We start from the raw sequence: 8,074 nt of genomic DNA on the forward strand, positions 1-8,074 counted from the left end.
CTTCCTGGTTTAGTTAAGGGGCGCGGGGTGTGTCTTTGCAGGAAGTTAGCAGGAGGTGGGGGTGCCGCGTCCTCCCTACAGTCTGTGGTTGATTATCTGTGTGCTCCCCTTTTTTTTCTGCTGACAGGGAAGCTGACGGGCAAGGCTCCTGCAGGTTAGTTCTGGGTTTCTCCTGACCAGCCTCAGGCCACTTTGTCTGTTTTCTACTGACCATATTTCTTTAAAGTGACATTTATGCTTTTTTTTTCTTTGTGTGTGTAGTGCTGGTGCTGACGGTGCTAATGAATGTGCATTGACGTGTGTGCCTATGTGCTCGCCGTGCACTGACGTGTGTGTGCCTATGTGCTCGCCGTGCAGGGATGTGTGGTGGCCACAGGCCCTCAACTGTTATCCTTGTTACTCTGCCTTAGTTTCTGAGACAGGATGGTGCCGTGAACCTGGATGGTGCAGTCAGCCTTTGGGATCCGCCTCAGCTCCACACTCCCTGTGCCTTCTCAGGGGCTGCAATCACCACCACACACCACCACACTCGGTGTCTTGTGTGAGTGCTGGAGGTCCGAACTCAGACCTTCATCCTTTCATGTCAAGCACTGACCCACTGAGCTGCCCCTCCGGCCCTGGCATCTGTTTCGTGCAGGGTCCTTCTTGGCTTGCCTAACTGCCACTCCTGCTCTGTAACTATAACCTACCTTTTCTTAGGGGAAAAAATGTACTGCCCGAGGTATTCAGAGGGTTCACAGAAGTCAAACCGGTTGGAGTTCTCTTATCTTCTGCCACTTAACGGCCTTCAGGATGGTTCTGTGTCCCTGGGACCTTTCTGCCGGAGGATGTGAGGCAGCTGTCTTTAACAATTTCCATAAAGGGCCACGGAATAAATGTTTTAGGCTTTTCAGGCCTAAACATTTATTGAATTTATTGAACAACCCTGTGGGTTAGCCTTCTTTGCTTCCATGTTTGCAACCTTGAAAGTTTTAAAATAAATTCTAATAAAACAATGCTGGAAATATAAAACAAGTCACCTGTCCCAGGAGCTTAGCAGTCAGGATGACAAAAGAGAAACAGAGGCAAAGAGGTGTGGGCAGATGTCCTCTCTGCTGATACAGTGGAAGTCAGTGTACTGGCCAAGTGTTCGTTCGTCCTAATCCAGCATACTTAAATATGCAGGTGTGGAGGTAGGTATGTAGAGTCAATATAGATGTAGATATATGGATATCACACATCCCAAACACACACACTCAAACACACACACCAAACACACACAGACACACACCTCAAATATACACACACAAACACACTTCAGACACAAACCACAAATACACACACACAAACACACACACCTCAAACATACACATGCACAAACATACACACACATCCCAAACACACATACACACACCCCAAACACACATACATTTAAATACACATACACTCAAACACACATACACCCCCCAAATACACACATAAACACACACACCTCAAACATACACACACACAAACACACACAGACACACACCCCAAATACACACACACAAACACACACCTCAAACATACATACACAAACACATACACACATCAAACACACACACACATATATACTGAACACACACACCAAACACACATACCCCAAACACATACACCCAAACACACACACACACACACCCCAAACACACACATACCCCAAATACACATGCACACAAATACACACACACACACACACACACACACACGAAACCCACATAGACAAAAAACTACACAAACATACACATTCAAACACACACACTTGAAAAATTCTTGAAAGCACTAAGACCCCCCCCCATGAAAGTTCACAAATCCCCAGTACTACAACTTTTTCTCCTACTTAATAGATACCCAGCATGTTCCTCAGTTACTCAACCTGAGCCTGTCTGAATGGTATTTCTAATGACCAATCCCCACTGAGTCCCTCTAAAATCCACAGTGAGAATTTTCATTGATTCCACTTGAGAGTAATTCCCATGACGCCCATGTGGTAGATAGCTCTCCATCAAGGACCCTTCATGGTGGTCTCCCTTGCTGAGAGATTCACACAGGCGGTTCATATGAATTCTAGAAGAGAACATTGGAAGAATAGAAAAGCATCAGGGACAAATATGACCTGAAACATTCTCCACACAAATATCCAGAGGTCAGAGGTCACAGTTCAGGAGGCACTGCGATTTCCAAACTGGCTCTCCATGGAATCGCGTCTGGTAAGCAGCGGCCAGGAACCAGAAGTTGAGGCTTTAGCAGCAGCCGCCAGCTCTACATCTAATCAAATCGGGTCTGAAGAGGATGGTACTTTCTAGCAAGTATTTAGTTCAGGTCATGTTCAGAATTGGTTCCTACAGATGCTCTAGTATCCACCATATGCAGGTAAAAGGTGCAGCGGGGGTGGGGGATGGGGGGATGGAGATGGGGGTGTACTGTCAGAGGAGGGACTGCAACAGACACTGGGGCTAAGGCTGGGATGTTGCATGGCCTGGCCCTATCAGAGCAGAAATTAATCTAAAAAGGCAGAGGAAGAAGGGGGGGGGCAGATCTCCAAAGTTTACCTGCGATGGAACCCTTTGCCCTGAAAAAGCAATGTTTGGGAATCTGGAAAGATAGCCCAGTAGCCAAGGCTAGGGGTTTCCCAGTGCATACATGGTGGTTCACAACTATCTGTAATTCCAGTTTCAGAGGATTTAAAGCTCTTCTGGCCTTCACAGGCTCTTGCATACATGTGGTGCACATATGTACATGCAGATAAAGTACCCATATATAAAATGAAAAAGTAAACAAATCTCTTTTTAAAAAGGAAGAGAAACATTCTAACAGAAACATTTTTTCAAATCTCAATGACATAGCCTCCATAACTAAGATAAAATTGGATGGAGCAGTGGACCATTTTAAAATAATTCTCTACCCTTCTCAGAGAAAGAAAAATGGTTATGAAATAGGAGTTAAATATAGTAATGACAAAACTCAGTGTCCAATATTCTGTCCCATGATTCCCACTAAGTGAATTCACATTTGGTTTGGCCGTATGCCTAGGTTTGAGTTGCAGGAAAATGGTCGCCACATGGAAACCACTAGGAGTCACTGTCCTTTGGAATAGAGCATGGAGGGCAGAAGGGGACTTTGAGGGACATACCAGACTAGATGGCAGTGCCTCAGTACACACGTGTGTGGGAGCATTCTAAACTCTCTTGTTAACAAGCGCATTCTGATCCAGCGGCTCTTGGCCTGGATACAACCTTTCTAACAAGCTCCTGAATGATGCAGGAGATGCTGATCTGTGGCTCACTACGAACCACAGGGGACCAGGGCAGTATCAGCATCTCCAAGTTGGTGGCCTTTGGTCAGTAATAAATGTTAATGATAATCGCTTACATGCAAAATGCAAAGGACAAGAAACGAAGTCATAGAGAGAGAGAGAGAGCTATAGGGAAGGCTGCTAGAGACTGCCTGCAAATGCTGTTCTGTTGGCTGGTCCAGAAGGGCTTACTGTAGGGGGAGACACGGGTGGGAAAGTGTCTGCCTTCAAGGTCTAGTGAAAGGCACAGACCGCTCCTAGTCTGACGGCTTGGTGAAACACCTGACTCACTTCATTGGCAAAACTGTCAGGATGGAGGCTCAGTCAGGTTCAGTAAAATGTGTTCTAGGCTGAAAAATGTACAGAGACAGAGATGAACGGGCTGGCTCTTCTGACCCTGAAAGAAAGGGTGGTAGAGATGAACAGAGGTAGAAAATCTGAAAAATAGCAGGTTATACACAAAACACAGTGGAGAAACAAGGGCTCTTAAGGCAAATGGAGATGACTGTTCCTTATCGATACAGATAAGAACTGAAGAACTTAGTGCCGGCATCTGCCTGTGCTTCTTCAATGGACAGGGAACTATAAGGCGACAGTGATCAAATTATCCAGAAGGGAATTTAATGATTTCAAGCAGTTTTATCACTTAAAAGTAACCCGTATCCTAGAACCTTTGGTCATGTGGCGTTACCACCTCAGCTTTTGTGCTGATTAACTTGTGGGCTGCCCATTTGAGAAGACCCACAATCAGTTTTCAGCCCCTTCTCTGGCTTAAAAGGCTTACAGAGATATTTTTCTCTCTTCTCTAGAAGCTTCTCTAGAAGCACTCCAAGCAGAAGCAGCTTCAAACCATCTAGGACACAGGGGAAGTTTCTCTTTGATGTTTCTACACAGCATCTCTCTGGACCTTTGGTTCCACCCCCAACCTTGCCTCCTCTGAGTCCAACTCTGCACCCATCCATCAGCACAGGGAACACACGATGCTTTCAGGGAGGGGCTGCGGAGAGCCGCTTGGATATTGTAGCCATTTGTATTTAGTTTATATCTTCATGAAAAATTGCTCAGTTTTTCGTGTCACAAAGCAAATAGAATCATGACTTATGTTTTATAATTTATATAACCAATTTCATATACTTGTCAAGTTCTTATCAGATTCCTGACAGTTATAAATCATTTCCCCTTCTGGAAAGATGAAAATATGCCCCCCTACTGCCTACCTGTAGCCATCTCCAAGATTATGTTTTCACACTGTTGCTCACTGTGGAGTAATCAGGTACATGAAATATTTACTGATGAGAACTCAGCCCCTTCAGGCAAACGACTATGGTGCCTGCACGCCACAATGTAGTCCTAGGGAAGAGTTTTCCAGAGAGAATCAGGGTCGCGACAAGATGACTCCAAGGCTCACCAACGTAGGGAATGCCCAAAGAAGTCTAAAGACTCAAAGCTATGGGGTTGGAGAGTAGGGCGAGGTATCCTTCTACTCACGGCAGAACATTATGTGGTAAATTCAACAAAACCTTTGACTGCAGTGGTGAACAGCAGTGATTGTCTATGATGAGGTAAAGGGTTGCCCCAAATGAAAAAAAAAACTATTAAATAAAATCATGAAATCACTGTACCCTGAAGCCACAGTTGGAAAACTTAGACCTTCATACGCTAATACACACCTTCTCTGATCACATGATTAGCTAAAATACAAGACATTTACGCCTTCAATATAAAATTTTCTGAGGAATGCCATGGCAAGAAATATTAATAATGGTTATAATAGCTATGAAGAACCAATGTCTTTAATATATACTCCTTTGTAGCACCCTCACCATTAATAAAATATTATTAATTAGTTAATACTATTAATCAATGACTATATAGTCTCTTTTAAGCACTTGATATGTCTCATCTCATTTAACCTCTCAAAGCCCTATGTGGCAGATTTTAATTTACCATCATGTAAACTTTAGTGTTTCCTTGCTTTCGTTCTATAATCTGAGCTACAGAGATGTTAAATAATTTGCCCCAGGGTCACACAACTAGTGGGCAGAGATGAGGCTTGCACTCCCCATGTAGAGTACACTGGACAAAGGCATCTTGGTTATTACATCCGTGCACAGATGTAGAACTGAAGACACATTCACACCATTTAGAAGTGGATTCTTGATTTCAAGTCCAGTAGGCTATATAATGTCTCTTATTACTGGGTCTGAACTTTATATGAGACAGATATATCAATTTTAAGATTAAAAAAAATTAGGTGGGCACAGTAACACACATCTGTAATTTCAGCTATTTAGGAAGTTGAAGTAGGTGGATGACACTTCATTAGTTTTTTCTATCTTTATTGGATATTTTCTTTATTTACATTTCAAATGTTTTCCTCTTTCCAGGCCTCCCCTTCAGAACCCCCCATCCCATCCTCCCTCCCCCTAAGTCTATGAGGGTGCTCCCTTACCCACGCCCATCTTCCCTCTCTGGCATTCCCCTACACCTGGGCAACAAGCACCCTTAGAACCAAGGGCCATTCCTCCCACTGATGTCCAACAAGGCCATCTTCTGCCAATATGGGCCAGAGCCATGGGTCCCCCCATGTGTACTTTTGGTTGGTGGTTCAGTCCCCAGGAGCTCCAGGGGGTCTGGCCTATTGACATTGTTGCTATGCCCATGGGGCTACAAACCCTTTCAGCTCCTTCAGTCCTTTCTCCAATTTTTCCATCAGGGACCCTGTGCTCAGCCCAATGGTTGGCTTCGAGCATCTACCTCTGTATTTGTCAGGCTTTCTTTCTCCACATTCTTGCCAGCATCAGCTGTAACCTGAGTTTTTGATCTTAGCCATTCTGAATGGTGGAAGTGTTTGCAAACACAAGGATGAAAATTCAATCTCCAGAATCATCATGCGACATATAATCTTGATTGTCAACCTGACTACACCTGTAATCAGCCAAACCCAAGCATTTGGACATGCCCCAAGGGATTTTCTTAATTTCCCTATTTGAGACGTGAAGACCCACTGTATGTATGTCTTGGCAACAACTTCTCGTGGCAACACCCACGAAAGGATGTAGAAGGATGTTTTCCTTTTTTGCATGTTTGCCCTCATTGTCAATGGTAAGTTCAAGTATCCTGCTGCTGAGGCACTCCTTCATTGGTCTTGGAAGCTACTTCTTCAGGATTCCAATACAGACAGAAGACCAGCATCTCTTTAGAATACCCCTAATTGCTTTCTCAGCCTGTTTATTCTTTGATTATAGGAAGGCTACTGATTTGTTTGAGTTAATTTTATATCTGGCCACTTCGCTGAAGTTATTTAACAGCTACAGGAGTTCTCTGGTGAAATTTTTGGGGTCACTTAGTATACTATCATATCATCTGCAAATAGTGATAGTTTGACTTCTTCCTTTCCAATTTGTATCCCTTTGACCTCCTTTTGTTGTTTAATTGCTCTAGCTAGGACTTCAAGATAAGGAGAGAGGGGGAAGCCTTGTCTAGTCGGTGATTTTAGTGGGATAGCTTCAAGTTTCTCTCCATTTAGTTTGATGTTGGCTATTGGTTTGCTGTATGTTGTTTTTTTACTATGTTTAGGTATGGGCCTTGAATTCCTGATCTTTCCAAGAGTTTCAACATGAAGGGATGTTGAATTTTGTCAAATGCTTTTTCAACTTCTAATGAACTGATTATGTGTTTTTTCTTTGAGTTTGTTTATGTAGTGAATTACATTGATGGATTTCTGTACATTGAACCATCCCTGTATCCCTGGGATGAAGCCTATTTGATTGTGGTGAGTGATTGTTTTGATGTGTTCTTGGATTTTGTTTGTAAAAATTTTATAGAGTATTTTTGCATCGATATTCATAAGAAAAATTGATATGAAGTTCTTTTTCTTTGTTGTGTCTTTATGTGGTTTTGGTATCCGTGTAACTGTGGCTTCATAGAATGAATTGGGTAGTGTTCCTTTTGTTTCTATTTTGTGGAACAGTTTGAAGAGTATTTGGTATTAGGTCTTCTTTGAAGGTCTGATAGAATTCTGCACTAAATCAATCTGGTCCTGGGCTATTTTTTTCTTTTCTTGAGAGACTTTTAATGACTGCTTCTATTTCTTTAGGGGTTATGGGACTGTTTAGATGGGGTTTTGTTTGTTTATTTGTTTGTTTGTTTTTTGTTTGTTTAGATGGTAGGATCTGATGATTTTTTTGAATTTTCTCAGTTTCATTTGTTATATCTCCCTTTTCATTTCTGATTTTGTAAATTTGGATATTATCTCTGTGGCCTTTGGTTAGTCTGGCTATCTATTTTGTTGATTTTCTCAAAGAACCAGCTTCTGGTTTTGTTGATTCTTTTTGTTTTGTGCTGAGTTTGATTATTCCCTGCTATCAGGAAAGTTAGAGCTTTCAGGTGTGCTGTTAAGCTGCTAGTGTATGCTCTCTCCAATTTCTTTTTGGAGCCACTCAGAGCTATGAGTTTTCCTCGTAGCACTGCTTTCATTGTGTCCCTTAGGTTTGGGTATGTTGTGCCTTTACTTTCTTTCTTCCTTCCTTTTTCCCTTCCTTCCTTCCTTCCTTCCTTCCTTCCTTCCTTCCTTCCTTCCTTCCTTCCTTCTTTGTTTCTCTCTCTCTCTTTCTGTACATTTAAACATTGTTTTAAATTGTTTTATTTTCACTAGTAGGCATGGGCTGAATGTTGTGGTAGGTGCGCTGGGTTCAGTGCACTATGGATGGGGGTAGGAGGTGGAGGAGGTGATGACATGTGGCTGGAAGGGAAAGGAGAGGA

Source organism: Apodemus sylvaticus, chromosome 15 (assembly GCF_947179515.1).
Source record: "Apodemus sylvaticus chromosome 15, mApoSyl1.1, whole genome shotgun sequence".
Classification (NCBI taxonomy): domain Eukaryota; kingdom Metazoa; phylum Chordata; class Mammalia; order Rodentia; family Muridae; genus Apodemus; species Apodemus sylvaticus.